This window comes from Crocodylus porosus, unplaced genomic scaffold, assembly GCF_001723895.1.
Source record: "Crocodylus porosus isolate Cpor-Errol unplaced genomic scaffold, CroPor_comp1, whole genome shotgun sequence".
NCBI lineage: Eukaryota > Metazoa > Chordata > Crocodylia > Crocodylidae > Crocodylus > Crocodylus porosus.
In genome coordinates this window covers 24,272,073-24,280,975 of record NW_017728948.1, presented here as the reverse complement: position 1 = coordinate 24,280,975, position 8,903 = coordinate 24,272,073, and the positions used below count along the sequence as shown (strand labels likewise).

The window sequence follows — 8,903 nt, the reverse complement described above, 5'->3', positions numbered from 1 at the left end:
CAAATTTGACTTACACAAAATTCCCCTGGAATACAATACTCGCATAAATTGGGGGTCTACTGTATAACAAAAGACTTTCTTCTTATATGCATAAACTCTTGGGGTGAAATCCCAGCTCAACTGGATTTCATAGCAAAACTTCAAACCAGGAGTTCACTCTTAGTGTCAGTGATCTCTGTTGGCAATCATTCTACAAGTTAGTTCCTTTTATCAGTTTTGACATCTTCATTTTCAATGAATGTGACTTTGTTCTTACATTTTAATAGATTTTAAAATAGTGGCTCCGGCTAATATATATATTAGCCGGAGCCACTATTTTAAAATCTATTAAAATGTAAGAACAAAGTCACATTCATTGAAAATGAAGATGTCAAAACTGATAAAAGGAACTAACTTGTAGAATGATTGCCAACAGAGATCACTGACACTAAGAGTGAACTCCTGGTTTGAAGTTTTGCTATGAAATCCAGTTGAGCTGGGATTTCACCCCAAGAGTTTATGCATATAAGAAGAAAGTCTTTTGTTATACAGTAGACCCCCAATTTATGCGAGTATTGTATTCCAGGGGAATTTTGTGTAAGTCAAATTTGTATAAGTTGGGACAACTTTCGCCATAGGAAATAATAGAATAGTGAGGGGTAGCGTACCCCAGACACACCTTAGTCATAGCTTTTTTTCCCCTTTTTTCAGTGAAATCGCCTTTAGGAGGTGCGTGTAGTGTCTCACCTATGCATCTTGAGATGCCATTACCACAATGGCAGCACAGCTCCACTTGATTCCACCTGTAAATCTTGTGAGGCGTTCGTGTATATAAGTGAATCTTGCAAGCATTCGCGTATATATGCGAATGATGCACATCACGAGGGGCATTTTCTAGTCTGGACCCTAATAAAAAAACTGCATAAACACGAGACACGTATAAGTCAGAATTGCATATATTGGGGTCTGCTGTACTGCAAAGGATAAAAAATTAGGTATATAAAGCCTCATGCTTCATGGCATAAACTGATCCGTAATTGAAAAGATTAGGATGAAATTTTTTGTATAGGAAGCTTATTCTGTAAATTGTTTGCTAAAAAGCTTTTAAGCTTCCTCTGATGCAGCTAGTATTGTCAATTGTTAGGGAATATTAGACTACCTGGACTACATGTCTGATCCATTTTGAAAGTTTCTATGTACTATGTCAGCTTATGATTTTCCTCTGTATAAACCAGTTTGGAAATGACCATTACCCAGCAAACTGTGGTGCTGCAAGTACCCTTGGTGGTGATTCAGCTGGTGACTGTTTTTTTCACCCTCTGAATCAGCATTGTTCTAATAGAGCAGTGCTGCCCAAGCTCTTGGCCCCATGGGCTGGATCCCACCTGGGGTTGGTGCACAGGGTTAGGCCCCATGTACCTAGATTGTGCCCCACACCACCCCAGGCTCACACACTTGGATCAGCCCCTGTTCTGCTTCAGCCTGTGCACCCTATCTAACATGCATGGCCACATTATCTGACCTGTAGAGTTTCCCCTTGGGTCCAGAAATTTGGCATTAGGGGAGTGGTTATTAACACTGGCAGTGCACTCCCGCCACCAGATTTTCTGACCTGTGGAGCATCCCCCAGGCTGTATGGGTTTTGGGTTACATCTGTGTTGTTGTGTTGTGGCCCAGGGGTTGAGCACCTGTGGAATAAAGCATTAGGGTCCAGTCTGATATTACAAGTGTCAGTTTTCCTATGAGACTTAAAACGGACATGATTAAAGATGGTATGATGTTTTTGACAAAAGCAAAAGTAAGAGAGGGAGTGGGAAGAGTGTGATAGCTGCACACTCAACAAGCTGAGAAAGTTAGAATTAGTCACCGTTGGAGTTGTACTTATCATGTCCCTTTGACCTCCGTGCTTGCACTCTCCTCATCAGTACAGCCTATTACGTGGTTCAGAAGTTTATCTTGTACATACTGCGGGCTGTTCTGCTTGTAATCATTACTAGAATTGCTCCCTTTTTTTTCCATTATGAGATTGACATGCCATTGCCATATTCCTGGCATTGGTTTCACTGAAGCACTTCAGGAGGAAGGCTGCATGAAGGTTGTTGTCTTCCACTCTAATTGCTGATTTCACTTATTCAGAATCAAAAAGATCCACCTTCATCCATGCTCAGTCCTACCTCAGCCTGGATTAGCTAGTGTCTCTTTTTATCATGGCCCTGAAAATAGCAATAATTAGGTGTGCTGCCCAAGAACAGAATCACAACTTGGTTTCTGGTTCCTCTCTCACTCCAAGTACTAGGGAGAGAATGAAGGGGGTCAGGGGATGTATTGGCTTAACACAAGCCCCTTTTTTTTCTAGTCCAACTCAGCTGCAAGGACGAGGGTGCTGAGAAGTGTGGGGAATGCTAACTTGATTGACTGACTCTCTTTCCCTGCCGTTTTGTATCTGGCCTGCCTGCATGATACAAGGATGACAGCTCTGCAGAACCTTGTGCTCTCCCACTCATCACAGGGGAATGAGGAAGGTGCCTCATGCCTCATTGCTTCATGTGAATATGTAGTATAGGTCACAATCTTGCCCTATGTGAGCACACCCATTGGAAGACTTGTCCAGTGTGACAGAGGGGCCCTAAGCAAAGAGGATGTAATTGTTAATAACCATGACTTTTTTTTAGGTCATTTCTTGCAAGTGCTGCAAAATACTTGCCCATAATGATAAACCAGGTGCTGAGTTAGTCAGCTTGTCTGAGCAGCTGAACTGCTTTGATCATTCACAGCCTAGCCTTCAGCAGTGCTGAGCCCATTGCATGAGATGTTGAGCACTTTCAGCTCCAGGTTCACTTGAAAGCAATTACCATCAATGTCCAACCTTGCACAGGATCAGGCCCCTCCATCTGCAAGGAGTTACTATGTATGGAACTGAGAGCTAAAAAAGCCTGGTCAATACAGCTGTTGCTGAAGAGGTGAGGGTTAGGAAATGAATGAGTACAAGTTGGACTCTGCATGGGGAGATGATTCAAGGTTGATTTAAAGCAACTGGCTATCAGATCTTCCCAGGTGAACCTTGTAGAACTGATTATTGCTATTTTCATAATTTACCAATATAGTTTTTGATCAGTGTTCCAGGACATACCACCTCCTCAAACAGAAGGAAAAGCCTGAAGGGCCCCATAGCAAAATTAGCTCAGGCCAGTGAGCATCAGCAGAAGAAATCATATTGGGGGTAAGTTAGTGTAATTTCTCCTTTACTGCAAGGAGGGAAATAAAACTGCAGTAGCCTTTTTGTTGGAGCAGCTTGCATCACTCTCCATGCTGATTTTTAGGTATGTTAGTGGGTATAGCATGTTAAACTAGAGCTGTCCCCATTTTTCTACTTCTTGTCTACTCACCTGTATTTATGAAGGAACAGAAGCCAAGCAACAGCTTGTCTGCTTGTGTGAGTAGAACCACAGAGGAGAAGAAGCAGGCTCCTTGTTCTTCTTGCTTGCTCCCCTGTGTGGGTCCTCAGCTGGGCTTATGACAGAGCCTGTGGGGTGGCACAGGCAGAACTCCCTCCAGAAATATTTAGGAAGCTTGACAAATCTTGAGATGCCCAGTTTGAAAGGGTATAAATCCAAGTTCTGTGTTCTTTCAGGGTTCTTTTTGTTCAGTATATAGGAGAATGATGCAATGATGAACTTTGCTTTTAATGGTAAAAGTAATAGCTCTGCAATTTATTTGTTACCATGCATAGTTTGCTTTCTTCCTGCAAGTGGTGATATTTGTACATTGGACTGATATTTAGGAGTGGAATTTAATACCAAGTATACTAGAACTGCTTAGAGAGCAAAGCCTGAGATAACTTAGAAGTACTAGTCAGGCATACTCACCATAAGTTCTAGGTGGCCTACAGTATTACAAATCAGGTCACTGCCTTCTGTTAAAAAGAACTCTCCTGTCTTTCTGTAGTTTCATAGTTGGATCGGGTCGGAAGGGACCTGAGCAGATCATTGAGTCCGACCCCCTGCCATGGCAGGAAGGAGTACTGGGGTCAAATGACCCCGGCCAGGTGTTCATCTAGCCTCCTTTTAAAACCCCCCAGGGTAGGAGCCAGCACCACTTCCCTTGGAAGTTGGTTCCAGATCCTAGCTGCCCTGTGAATCTACCCTCTGCCAGCTTGTGACTGTCATTCCTAGTCACTCCTGGGAGTGCTCAGGGGAACAGGGACTCCCCCAGTGCCTGCTGGTCCCCCCTGACTAGTTAGTAAATGGCCACTTTTACAGCCTTTTCTTGTGGAGGCTGAACAGGTTCAGGTCCCGTAGCCTCCCCTCATAGTGCCTGCCCTGCTGCTCCCTGATTATGCTAGTGGCCTTCCTCTGGACCCTCTCTGTGCTGTCCACATCCCTCCTGAAGTGCAGCGCCCAGAACTGGATGCAGTACTCCAACTGCGGCCTAACCACAGTGTAAAGCTTAAGGTGACTGCTTGAAGTCCTGGGTCAGGAAAGTAAAGCAGCAGAGTGTAAATGATCTTGATAACAGAACAAAAGCTAAAAATTCTGCATAAGTTTTAATGCGAGAAAAATATTCCTTAAAATATGTTCCTACTGTTTACCCTTTCTCAGGAGTCTGAGGAAGGCTGTGTAGTTTCTGAAAACTTGTCTAAATCTATGCCAGCTGTGTAGCTGGTCCAGTAAAAGTTATTAGGTATAAAAATCCTTGCCTCTTGCATGTTTATTACACCATCACACTCTGTTCCTCCTATTTGCCAGTCTGATGCATAGACCATTGAAGTCAGTGGGAGTCATTCTGTTGACTTCAGTGCACTTGAAGTCATTGAGTAGACCTTTACTAGAATTCAGTTAATAAGATCTAATCTCTCTTGCATTAAAAATTCTCTAAAAAATAATTCAGCCTACAGGTTAAATCCAGCCTAAGGGCCCATGGGCCTCCCCACAGTCCAGGAAATTTGGTGATGAAGGAGTGGTGGTACTGTTAATTGCCACAGTTCTGGTAACCACAGCAATTAATGTTGCTACTGCTCCCCACTGTTAAATTTCCAGACCCATGGTGGGGGACCCACAGACTGGATGACATGGTCCTGCATGCCGGGTTGCATTGATGCAGCTGTATGACTGGTCTAAAACCTTTTTAAAGGCGATCTGTTTGTAATATTTTCCCATTTTTTCAGTTAGATGTAATGTGCAAATACCAGGGGGCGATTTAATTATGATGATTATTTTGAGCCGGACTTTTCCTCTTGATTATTTTCAGATACTTTGTATGTCCTTGCAAACAGTGGAGCTACAGTGCAAATTACTTTACATGACAATTAGCTATAACGTGATAAATAATTTGCATACCACTTTTAGTAATCAGCACTTGTGAGACATACTAATATAAAGCCTAATAAAAATGCTTCTTCTGTGGAGATTCTTTCTGGTATCAAAATAATCTTCAGAATAACAGAATGTTATTGTCTGTTTGTCTTCCAGTCACTCACTTGGCAGTACATAGACATAAAAGAAATGACAAGCGACCTTGTTTAATGACAGATTCATTTTGGGGGCTTAATTTTCAAGGACTTGAATAGGTGCTATTTTAGGACTTGAATAAGAGCTCTAAATTAGCTGTTAATTTTTTTTCTTGCATGTATAAATGTGCTTAACACAACTACCTGAATGCATGCACATTATTTAAAAAATAGTAATTGCTTAAATAATCTAACAGGTAGGCAAGCTGATTCATTTTCAGCTAAATGATGTAAAGCAATAGTATCTGGCCCTTCCAAAAAAGGATTACCACAAATTGTTAATATTTTGTTTCCTGTCCCTCACAACTTCATTATCTTCTGACAACTGACATTATCTTCTGCATTACTTTACAACTTTGTCTACTAATTTTTTTGCCCACTACCCCATTTCATTCCCCCCCCCACCAAGTGCAGTACAGGAGAAATTTAAGGGCAGTCTGAATAAAAACAGTGACACCTCCACTCTGTTTGCCTTTAGCAGGTGTTAGCTGCTGTTGCCCACGGGATGCAATCTATTCTATTAATTAAGGAGGATCAAACCAAATGGTTGGATGTTTACGTGCAAAAAACATCGTCCACTCTTTCAATGACATTGCTCACTATTCTTTTCATATGACATCAATAATAACAGTCCATTTTATCCACCAACCCACTTGCCTGAAAACACCATATCTCATTTTAGGAACATACCCAGTATCTTTTCTGTTTTGTTGTGTTTTTTATTTTTAACTAGTCCCAGGTACTGAACTGTTGTACATAATATTCAGATGCTCCAGAATATGCTTATACAGTCTTATAGTTGACTTCTATAGATCTAGCTTAAAAACTTTTTAATGCTTATCTTCAGGACTCATTTGTCATGAGTGCCTGCTCATTTTGTAAAGTGATATAAACCTATCTTTGGTTACATCAACTATGAACTCAGTAGTCACCTTCATTACTAAAAAAGAAAAAGAAACTGCCTGCTTTATTCAGAGCTCCTGAACCTAATCCATAAAGCAGTTTTCATGCTTTGATCTTGGCTTTGAAGCAGATATATTGTGACTCATTCATAATAAAGATAAATGCAAGTTGTTGTTGGTTTTTTTTAACATTAAGTCCAACCAGGAGGGAGGTTGGGACAAAAAACTTTTACCAGTGGTTGCAAACTTCTGTCCTACAGTTTCAATCTGATTTTTCTTAAATAGTAAATTTTTTTGGGCCAAGGACTGTGCTTAATTCTGTTTGTACAATGTCCAGAAAAAGTGGGACCTGATTGGGTTTAGAGTCTAGGGGCTATAGTACATTAAATATTACTAACATATTCTCAAACCCCTAGTTAATATTTTATTAGAGGATAGTAATGGGAAAAGCTACTGGTCTTGCAACAGAGCGCTTTGAGAAAAGGTACATTTTTAGTTTAATCCCAAATGTGTATCTGCATTGTTTCTGCAAAATATTTTTAGTCCTGTTTTATTTAGCTAGTACATCTTGTAGTAGCTTTACGAAGAACAGAGCTGGACTATAGATTCATCCAGTCCATAGATTTACCTCATCGTGAGCAGGAGTGATAGATATTTTTTACTATTCTTCAGAAGGCCAACATTTTTTTTTCAGTGAGTTATCTTCATCCTCCTCCACTGGGTTCTGTAATGGGATACACAAATTCCATATTGGTCATGGAAGGGCTAATGAACCACTCTAAGTACGATACTAAGTATGTAAGCCTCGCTATACATACATTTACATGGGTAAATGATGATGACTGTCCTGGAATCATGCAGTCTTTCATGTCTCAGAAGGAAAAGATGATTTTCCTTTCTCTTTGCTGGACAGGAAGAAGAAATCGTAAGTGTCAGAAAGTGAATGAAAAGTTGCAGAAGTTATGACTGCCAAGGCCAAACAGCCCTAATAATAAGGGACATGAGCTGATGGGCACTCATATTCAGTTTCAGCCTTCACCTAATACGTAATGGCACAACAGATAGATAATTCTGATGCTTATCAACAGAGTATCTTCAACTCATTGCATAGATTTGTGTTATAAAAAATGTTGCTGTATGTTAAAGAGAATGACATCGGGCAACTCTGCTTAAACTGTTTGTTCTCATTTCCATTTAAAACCCATGTATGAAGAGCATCTTGTTTGGGCACTCTCCTTTCTATCAGACTGAAACCTGATAGCAGATTTCAGCAGAGGAAGGAAGTTATCTTATTCTCTAGCTGTAAAATGGAGATAAAGCCTTATCCTACCTCACAGACAAGTATGAGGATCAAATCCATTAATGACTGAGAGATTAGGGTGCTACGATTATATCCACGTGAGTATACAGACAGATGCATAGATAGGCATAGATATGGAGCTAAAGCTGATCAGTACCTTAAGTCTCCAATATTAGATGTTTTCTCACATAGTAGCATTTAGGAAGTCTGGATTTATCCCCAGTAATTGGACAATAACATCTCTATGTCTGATTTATAGTATCAAATTTTCTGTGATGTTGAGGTGTCTCATCTTTCTAGGTAAAAATCAGTAGGCTTTGTATCAGACATTTCGAAAGGGGCATTCATGAATTTGGTGGCCAGCTCTCATTGAATCATTGGTATCCTTGCATTTTAACTCCTTTAGATGCTTTGAGACTTTCAGCCTAGACTATTATTAGAGGTGCACCAGTACATCGGTCCATATCCTATTGGCACCAATAAAAGGAAAATTGATATAATCAGCAATTAACTTTTTTTGGCTGATGTGGCCAATAACATTGCCAGCAAATGCCATGTGCATGCCCACCGCAGCATGCATGTGGCCAGCCCAGCAGCTTGGAGAGCAGCATCCAGCTGGTAAGCCTGTTGGGGGAGAAAGGGAAGGGGTTGGAGGAAGGGAAAGGGATGGGGATGCAGATTGAGGCCCCTGCAGTGAGGGAGAGAGTGGGGCTGGGTACAGGATGGAACTGTGAGAGGCTCATCTGGGGGACATGGGGGAAACAGCTCCCACCACTGCACTCACCCTTGGGAAAGCTGTGGTGGGGGGTGTCCCTTCCCCCCCACCCTATCTGTGCACAGGGAAAGGGCAGGCTGCTGCTGCGGGCTGGGGCAGCACTGGAATCTTCCTGGGGGCGGTGGCAGTGGTGGTGCTGAGAGGGGGACTACCACCCCTGGCACCTGGCTGAAGTGCAGCCCTGCCCCCACCACCACTGGGAGGAGCCCAGTGCCGCCTCTGGCCCCAGTCCTCAGCGCAGCCCATCTTTGCTTCACCCATGGGTGGACAGCACACAGGTCTAGGGGGCACATAGCCCCTCATCATACCTGGGGGTACATACAGCAGTGGGAGCTGCCCCTCCACTCCTTCCCCCTGTGCACTCTGGACAAGCTGCTCATGGTTCTGTCCCATGCCCAGCCCCAGTTGCACTCCCTCCCTCACTGCAGGGGCCTCAATATG

The 8,903-nt window shown here is 42.2% G+C and overlaps 1 protein-coding gene across 2 annotated transcripts in view; it reads left to right on the top strand.

Moving 5' to 3' along the window:
* The window catches only part of SLC2A9 (solute carrier family 2 member 9), a 198,671-nt gene that overhangs the window by 49,048 nt on the left and 140,720 nt on the right, over positions 1 to 8,903 (top strand). The window lies entirely within an intron of this gene.